This window comes from Apodemus sylvaticus, chromosome 9, assembly GCF_947179515.1.
Source record: "Apodemus sylvaticus chromosome 9, mApoSyl1.1, whole genome shotgun sequence".
NCBI lineage: Eukaryota > Metazoa > Chordata > Mammalia > Rodentia > Muridae > Apodemus > Apodemus sylvaticus.
Window position 1 is genome coordinate 84,232,283 of NC_067480.1, and position 9,816 is coordinate 84,242,098.

The following is a 9,816-nucleotide window of genomic DNA, read 5'->3' on the forward strand; positions in this document are numbered from 1 at the left end:
CACAACCAATACCCTCTGTTTCTGTCCTGTGACCATGTCAGAGGCGTAAAACTGTGAGGATCCCAAGAAGATTCCAACTCAAGAACAGGAGACATGGAACATGCCTGGAATTCTAGTGCTTGGGAGTGGAAAGGGTCAGGAGTCCAAGGCCATTTTCCCTTAAGTAGCTTTCTAGGCCAGATAGGGCTACTGTCTTAAACCCTGTCTTAAAGAAAAAAAAAGAGAGAAGAGAAGAGAAGAGAAGAGAAGAGAAAAGAAAAGAAAAGAGAAAAGAAAAGAAAAGAAAAAAAGAAAAAAGAAAAGAAAAGAGAAAAAGACACTACACATATGAATGCTATCTCCAAGTCTGCTTTCCAGGGTCAGAGAGCTTCTTCTAGCCCAGTAAACTGTTGGTAGCCCTGGACCAGTTGAGCTCAGTCTTCAGAGTCCTGAGACCTTCTTTATCTACCTATTTTTGCACATATTTACATTTCAGACTTGAACTTACAGCTCACTGTCCCTACTGGAATGTCTACATAGGTTATTATCTTAGGTTTCCATTGCTGTGAAAAGGAACCATGGCCAAGACAACTCTTATAAGGGACAATATCTAACTGGGGCTAGCTTACAGGTAGCTAATCCCATTTCCATTATCATCATGGTAGGAAGCATGGCAGCATCCAGGCAGGAGCATGTTGCTGAAGAAGGATCTGAGAGTTCTACATCTTCAACCAAAGGAAACCAGAAGCAGACTGCCCCCAGGCAGCTAGAAGGAGGGTCTCAAAGCCTACCCCCACAGTGACACACTTCCTTCAACAAGGCCACACCTCCTCCAACAAGGCCACACCTCCTAACGGTGACACTCCCTGGGCCAAGTATATTCAAACCACCACAGTTATACATGCTCAGCATAGTTAGGGAGGCCTTCGGCTCATAATTGCCTTGCCTTAGTACCCTGAGAGCTGGGCATTACAGACAGGAGCTACCATCCCTAATTTTCTTTCTTTCTAATTTTCTCACATGTCCTCCCATGAATTATGAGGTGAGAGAGATTCCCTTCCTTATAACTTGATTTTTGGATGAGAAGAATTTCACTCTTGAGTCTGTATTTACATAATTTGTCCTCCACCTTGTTCCCTCTCCCCAACCCACTCTGAACTTCTCCTTTTTGATTACATGAGAAAAATCTCAAGCATCTTGTGCCTAACTCCCAGCTGGTCAGTTCACAACAGAGGGTCCAGGAAAATATCAAGAGACCTTTTATGTACAGCAGTCATTTAAAGAAAGATAACAAAGGATCCTATCATTTGTCCCTTTGACATTGTGTATCTGTGTGACCCTAGAATGAATCCCCATGACTAACCATCAGTTTTTGTATTAGAAAAATGAAGGTAATAATAACACTCTAGAGTAGAGCTGACTATAGTATCTTTGCAAAGAATTTTATAACATAAATATGGCAGGCAGCTAGTATACACCAGGACCCTGGGAAAGCACGCTCCAAACATTTTCCTTATTTCATTAGTATTTTTTATAGTTTTTGTTGTCATAAGTGTCCACTTCCAAAGCCCCAACTCTGGATAGAATCAGGACTCCACCAATGTAACAGGCAAATATTTACATCCTGTCCTGCCAAGATCCCCCCAATTAACAGCCTGTCTTAGGACTGAGAGTTATGAGAAAGCCCTCCAACATGAAGACCCAGCCCAGGAACATCCTGTAACAGTTCCTCAAAATCTCTGATTGCAACTGACCTCCAGCTCCAGACTCTGGGCACAAGGAATCCCACATCCAAAACATAGCTTCTAAGACACTCCTGCAACAAACACAGGCAGGGAGAGGCCTCCATAAGGCCTACCATGTGACCCCTGGCAGTAGATAGTCTGCGGCAATGGCAAGAGAATGGGACAAGCTCATGTTTCACAACACTACCCAGATCCCCAGACTCCGCAACTTTGACCCTGTGTCCTGAAATCAGAAACTTGGAGTAATTAGTTGGTCACACATGTCTTCAGTTCCCAGAGGAAAGCCTGCCAAGGAACTTCTTGTACACCATCGAAGAGGTACCACAGGGCAAGCTTCCAAAGTCGCTGGGTCTGTTCAAACATGACCTACTGGATGGAATGTTCAAGGTAGATCACCTGAAACAGAGAGGTTTAGACACTGATTGTCAGAGGCTAGCCCTCTGCTTCTGTCCAGTGTTCTTTGATGCACCTAAGCATGGAGCAGTGAGACAAACAGTGAGCTCTGGCTACCCCCTCATCCCCTATGTTTTGTCTAGATGTTTTCACAATATAGATGTTAGGAACTGATTAAGCATTAGTGTGGATAAACATTCCATTTCATTTCTCAGTCTTCCAGCTTTGCCCAGATCGAAAACCCAGGGGGCTGAGAACAGCAAAACATTTGGCCTCATTTTTAATTCCCACTGCCTACAAGTTCATGTGAGATACACAGCTCTCCTCCAGGCACATCCCTTAGACTAAGGACAATTTGAAGGTTTGATCTAGGTCATCTTCCTGTCTCTTAAGAACTAAATCCAACATATGAGATTCATTCAAGGTTTTGAAAAATTTATATTCTTTTTATCAGTAATGTTTTCGTTAACATATGAAGTTAATGGTGATATTTTCATCTGCCTGTCAGTATACTTGATCCCAGTTATTTTAAACTTAATAGTCTTTAAACATGTTTCAGATCCTTTTCCAGGAAGGAGCTTTCAATAATTAAAGGATTGAATATTCTAATGCAGTCAGAAGGTAGGAATTGCTCTTCCTCGGATTAGGCCCAGACCCTCTGTTATGTGTACAATCTCTGCTTTGCTTCTAATGAAAGTGAGAGTTTCTACTCAATGCCCTTCAGTTGAGCAGGCCACTGTGTAATGTATAAAATCTGATTGCAATTCAGAGCTTAGAAATTCTTCAGCATAGGGAAGAAGGATAAGGTAGTGTTGTGCTTTGGACCTTGCCTGCCTGCTTGTGAACTCTAACAGAATAATCAAGCAAGGGAGTAGAAGACTACTGTGGATGTGGAAATGACAAGAAAATGGGCTCACAGGTTCCTCATTCTGCATGGAGTCATTGCAGAAACCATTTATTTAGCATTTAATTTAGCATAGGAAGGATGAACCTCAAATAGAGAATTAATTTTAAAAATAAAATTTATAAATATATAATTTTATAAAAATTATAAAAATATTTTAGAAATTATAAAGACTTAAGGTAGAAGACCTTGCTTGGAAAGCTGCAACTTGTCACCAGAAGCAGCTAGAAGAATGGATATCCAGCAATATGACACTAAAAAATATTAGATATATGTATACTGGGTAGTTTTTGTCAACTTGACCTGATCTGGCTGGAGGATACCTGAATTGAGGAATTGTATGTATTAGACTTGCCTGTGGGCGTGTCTGTGGGACTTCTTCTTGGGGCAGGCCTATGTGGGAGGGCCTATCCACTGTGAGTGTCACCGCCCCTGGTGTCTTAGGCTGTGTAAGAAAAGCAGCTGAGGGTTCATTTCTGGATCTTCAATCCTGTTCCATTGATCTGCCTGCCGGTCACTGTACCAATACCATGCAGTTTTTAACACTATTGCTCTGTAGTATTGCTTGAGGTCAGGGATAGTGATTCCCCCAGAATTTCTTTTGTTGATGAGAATAGTTTTAGCTATCCTGGGTTTTTTGTTATTCCAGATGAATTTGATAATTGCTCTTTCTAACTCTGTGAAGAACTGAGTTGGGATTTTGATGGGTATTGCGTTGAATCTGTATATTGCTTTTGGCAAAATGGCCATTTTAACTATATTGATCCTGCCGATCCATGAGCATGGGAGATTTTCCCATTTTTTGAGGTCTTCTTCCATTTCCTTCTTCGGAGTCTTGAAGTTCTTGTCATACAGATCTTTCACATGTTTGGTAAGAGTCACCCCAAGGTACTTTATACTGTTTGTGGCTATTGTGAAGGGGGTCATTTCCCTAATTTCTTTCTCAGCCTGCTTATCCTTTGAGTATAGGAAGGCCACTGATTTGCTTGAGTTGATTTTATAACCTGCTACTTTGCTGAAGTTGTTTATCAGCTGTAGGAGTTCTCTAGTGGAGTTTTTTGGGTCACTTAGGTAGACTATCATATCATCTGCAAATAATGATAGTTTGACTTCTTCCTTTCCAATTTGTATCCCTTTGACCTCCTTATGTTGTCTAATTGCCTGAGCTAGTACCTCAAGTACAATATTGGAAAAATAAGGAGAAAGGGGGCAGCCCTGTCTAGTCCCTGATTTTAGTGGGATTGCTTCAAGTTTCTCTCCATTTAGTTTGATGCTGGCTGCCGGTTTGCTGTATATTGCTTTAACGATGTTTAGGTATGGGCCTTGAATTCCTGTTCTTTCCAAGACTTTAAGCATGAAAGGATGCTGAATTTTATGGCCACTTGATCCTCGACAAAGGGGCTGAAAACATCCAATGGAAAAAAGATAGCCTTTTCAACAAATGGTGCTGGTTCAACTGGAAGTCAGCATGCAGAAGAATGTGAATTGATCCATCCTTGTCTCCTTGTACTAAGCGCAAATCCAAATGGATCAAGGACCTCCACATAAAGCCAGACACTCTGAAGCTAATAGAAAAGAAACTGGGGAAGACCCTTGAGGACATCGGTATAGGGAGAAAGTTTCTGAACAGAACACCAATAGCATATTCTCTAAGATCAAGAATTGACAAATGGGGCCCCATAAAATTACAAAGATTCTGTACGGCAAAGGACACCATCAAAAGGACAAATCGGCAACCAACAAATTGGGAAAAGATCTTCACCAATCCTACATCAGATAGAGGGCTAATATCCAATATATATAAAGAACTCAAGAAGTTAGATTCCAGAAAACCAAACAACCCTATTAAAAAATGGGGTACAGAGTTAAACAAAGATTTCTCACCTGAAGAACTTCGGATGGCAGAGAAACACCTTAAAAAATGCTCAACTTCATTAGTCATTTGGGAAATGCAAATCAAAACAACCCTGAGATTTCACCTTACACCAGTCAGAATGGCTAAGATTAAAAATTCAGGAGACAGCAGGTGTTGGCGAGGATGTGGAGAAAGAGGAACACTCCTCCACTGCTGGTGGGGTTGCAAATTGGTACTACCATTCTGGAAATCAGTCTGGCGGTTCCTCCGAAAACTGGGCACCTCACTTCCAGAAGATCTTGCTATACCACTCCTGGGCATATACCCAGAGGATTCCCCACCATGTAATAAGGATACATGCTCTACTATGTTCATAGCAGCCCTATTTATAATTGCCAGATGCTGGAAAGAACCCAGGTATCCCTCAACAGAAGAGTGGATGCAAAAAATGTGGTATATCTACACAATGGAGTACTATTCAGCCATTAGAAACAATGAATTCATGAAATTCTTAGGCAAATGGATGGAGCTAGAGAACATCATACTAAGTGAGGTAACCCAGACTCAAAAGGTGAATCATGGTATGCACTCACTAATAAGTGGATATTAACCTAGAAAACTGGAATACCCAAAACATAATCCACACATCAAATGAGGTACAAGAAGAACGGAGGAGTGGCCCCTTGTTCTGAAAAGACTCAGTGAAGCAGTATAGAGCAAAATCAGAACAGGGAAGTGGGAAGGGTTGGGTGGGAAAACAGGGGGAGGGAGGGGGACTGATGGGACTTTCGGGGAGTGGGGGTCCAAAAAAGGGGAAATCATTTGAAATGTAAATAAATATATCAATAAATTAAAAAAAAAAGAAAAAAGAAAGAAAAAAGGAAAGCAGCTGAGTAAGCCAGAGGAGGAGAGACAAGAAGGATTTTTCCTTCTTGGTCTCCACTTCTGTTCCTGCTTTGGCATAGTGTCCTGAGTTCCCTCAGTGGTGGACTGCTACCGGAGAATGTAAGTCAAATAAATGCTTGTAGAAATTTTTAATCCTGGCCTGGGCTTCTACTTCACCTCGTTCATTTAGTTTCTGGATAAAAGACACACATGACCTTATATTTATAATAAATCTTAAACAGCAAAGAGCTGGGCAGATATCTACCCTCTATGCTATCAGAATCTATTTCCTATCAACAACCCTGAATTATTACTCACTACTTACTCTGCTTCATCTGGGCTGCTCTTAACTCCATCTGGCCGGCCCTCAGGGCTCACCTAACCCATGGTGGCTTTTCCTTCCTTCTCCACCTTCCCTCTATCGTGGTTCTTCTCCAACCCAAACCCAGGAAACCTACACTCCACCTATGTCTTTTCTGCCCAGCTATTGACTATCAGCATCTTTATTTACCAACCAGAAATAAATGGGGTGGCGGTGGAGGTGGGGGTAGGGGTGTGGGGTGGGGTCACTTGCAGACTCCAGATCTTAAGGCATTACAATATAGAGACAACAAGCCATACCTCAGCAAATTCTTTCCTCTCTTAGCTGCTTGTGGTTGTTGTGCTTGTCACAACAATGGAAAACAAACTAGGATAATATACATATGATAAAGTCATAAAGGAAATTATAGGAGTGACTGAAAAGGAGGAATGAGGAAGAGAGAGGGAGGAAGGAAAAAAGGAGAGAGAGAGAGAGAGAGAGAGAGAGAGAGAGAGAGAGAGAGAGAGAGAGAGAGAGAGAGAGAAACGTGAAGAAGATAGAGAGAAGAGGAGGCCTTCATGAGTCATGACGGACCAGCAGCATGTGCCAGAGTAAAATGTCTCCTCAGGAAACCAGACTGCTGGAGCAAAACCAACCCAGATCATTTCAAACAACAAGTATGTGGGGAGCACAGTTGAGGTGGTAGCCAGATTAACATTAGAGATTTAGACTAGGGGTAATCCCCCAGTGATTGCACAGAGCATAACAAATATCACGCTTTGAGCCTCACTCATTTGAAATTGGATGTGGATAACCATAATTCATAATTATTCTACACCAAATCCTGTAGCTTCATGTCTTGTGTCAAAGGGCTTAGATGACTTCATTCTGTAGTGGGAAATTGCTAAAATATAGTACCACCTTGCCAGGCCTCTGCTCCAAGTCCCAGCGGGTCTCTCTCTCTCCTGCCCAGCACCCACTACTTCCAAGTATCCAGTAAAGCATGATTCTTAAACTTGAGTAGCTCCATAAATATATTTATGTGTATGAAACTCCCAATTACATAATGCCAAATTACAATGATAAAGTTTTATCCCAATATTTCTAACCTCTCAACACACCAGAGGCATATCTGACACCATCTGGATCTGTGTCTCTCCTCGGCTCCCTCGTGTAGCTCCGCCCCTCCTTCTCTTAGCTCCTCCTCCTCTCTCCCCTCCAATCAGTGCCTCTCACTGCCTCAAATGTGCCGCAGACCAAACTCAGCCGTGGGATAACCAGGATTCTTTTGGTCCAGGAAGGCATGTATTTGGCAAAATGGCACACAGACACCAGACACAGAGGTGGTTTTGGGATCTGAGTGTATTTTTCTGTTTTGAGGCATGAGCCTTTAAGCATGAGGGATTGACATTTACATATCAAAAGATATATCCAGTAAAGCAGGCATAAGGAACAATTAGCATAACCATTTGGCACAAGGAGTATAAAATCAACCAGGTAAAACGTTTTCCCATGTAACAAATTTAAAAGCTCAAACACGGACAACATCAATCTTCTTGATATAAACTTTTGAAGAGACTTTAAAGGAAGTTTTGTCAAATTAGTCTCTGTGAGTAATAAGTATGAACTGCATCCTTAATCACACCTGGATAAGTTAAGAATGTTGTTTTGGACAAAGACCACTTAGGTGGGGTCTGCAAGACAAAAGCAGTTCCTCACAAGCTTCCATTGAGGCAGCTCTGAGCTTTGCACCAACTCAAATATAAATTCTTTCTAATTTGCCCAACACCCACCTGTTCCACAAGGACATTGTTTAAGGTTCCTCAGATGTAAATATATTCTAGTCTGGGCCTATTGTTTCAAAGCCACCCTTGTCCTGCAAGGGTGACTATGAGGGTCAAAAAACAAAAGGAACTTGTACTTTTCATGTGTTGCTGGTTAAACTAGCCTCTTCTTAATAACATTATATCTTTTAAATTATGTCCAATGACTTATAAGCTAATATACAGTCAAGACACATGAAATATATTTATACCACTGTGCTAATTAATGCTTTTCATACCATAGTGTCAGAGCCACACTTCATTTATATACTGTTGGGAGGTAAATGTAATTATGTAAACAACTGGAGCAAAGGGTTGCAGAATTTTCTGTCTAGTGACTTACTTCAAAATGGATTCTTTTACATCTCAATTTGCTTGGTTTTTCTTAGTCCAGGCTACTAAGAAAGGGGGAGAATTTAGGAGCAAAGCAAATTGCCAAGTGAGATTTTCAGCTTCTGAATAGAGGTGTTCCGAAGGGCTCCAGGAGACATTTCTCAGCTCAGTCTATAAAACTTTGTCTCAAAAAAAGCTACTGGAGCCACTGCGGCATCAGTGCAAATGAATAGGATATATCTTGCATCATCATTCCTCCAATTTTGCTACCTGTAGCACAGCACAGACTCTTCCTTAGCTGCTTGTCCTCCCTGTGCACAGCTCTCCTTGACTCCATCATCTCCAACATCTTGGGGTCACCACCTAATCGGAGGCTCCACCTACCTCTCACAACGTCATGCAGTGGCTCTGCTGCCGCATGCTGCCTGGCCTCTGTGGCTCTTTGAAACGGAAGAGGAAGAAGTCATAATCTCTTCAGTCTTGCCTCCTCTGTGCCTCTAAACCAGTCGTTCTCAACTCTCCCAGTGCTTCAATCCTTTCATATAATTCCTCATGTTTTGGTGACCCCCAACCATAAAATTAATTTTGTTGCTACCTCTTAACTGTAATTTTGCTATTGTTAGGAATCATAATGTAAATATCTGATACACAGACGGTCTTATGCTACCGCTGTAAAAGGGTCATTTGGGGGTCACAACCCACAGGTGGAGAGCCATCTACAAAACCGTGTAGGTGACACTGACAAGTTCAGCTGCCAGCTTAGGATCGACCCTAGCCCCCTGGATCACAGTAACAGCAGGGATTTTACTCTGTTACTTTCTAGGAGCAGAAAATGCCTCAGGCTCTTCAACAAGTTGTAAATTTGGCTGGGTCGGCCTTACCCTCAGGCAACCTTCCCTTCAGTCCAGTTCAAAGGCTGAGATCCTTCCTAAGAAGCTCGACCTTGTTGGGCTGTGGTGGCACACACCTGTAATCCCAGCACTGTAGGAGGCAGAGGCAGGCAGATTACTGAGTTCCTAGGCCAGCCTGGTCTACAGAGTGAGTTCCAGGACAGCCAGGGCTATACAGAGAAACCCTGTCTCAAAAAAACAAAAACAAAAAACCAAACCAAACCAAAACAAACAAACAAAAAAACAAAAAAAACAAACAAACAAACAAACAAAAAAACAAATCCAGAAGCTCCATCTCTTTACCAGCTACAGGTCTCTTCCAGTGCTTTCCTTGACAGTGAAAGCTTCCTAGTGATCTTTTTCTCTCTGAATTCTACATGTGATGTTTATTTCTGCTCTACACGCTCCTTTTTTCCCCCTTTCAGATCTGTATAAGTCTTATCAATAACCCTGCCATGGGAGTCAACAATATTCTGTCTTGAAATTTGCTCTGCCAAAGAAATTAGTCCACTACTTTTTTAACTACTTTTTAATTTAACTTCAGGCAAGTTCTCAGGATATGGGCAGAAAGCAGCCAGGTTCTTTGTCAACATAGCACATAAATGGGCTCCAACCCAGATGCTAATATTGTCCTCTGTCATCCCTATTGCTTGAAGTACAGCTGTCATCTATGTCCCTACTCAGATAGTATGTTAAGCTCTCCCTACA

The 9,816-nt window shown here is 41.9% G+C and overlaps 1 long non-coding RNA gene across 1 annotated transcript in view; it reads right to left on the reverse strand.

Moving 5' to 3' along the window:
- LOC127692899 (uncharacterized) overlaps positions 1-9,228 on the reverse strand; it is a 29,492-nt gene extending 20,264 nt beyond the window's left edge. Inside the window, exon 1 of the long non-coding RNA XR_007979534.1 lies at positions 8,603-9,228. This is a non-coding gene — a long non-coding RNA (uncharacterized LOC127692899). The remainder of the gene's footprint in view (positions 1-8,602) is intronic.
- Between the last annotated feature and the right edge of the window lie 588 nt (positions 9,229-9,816).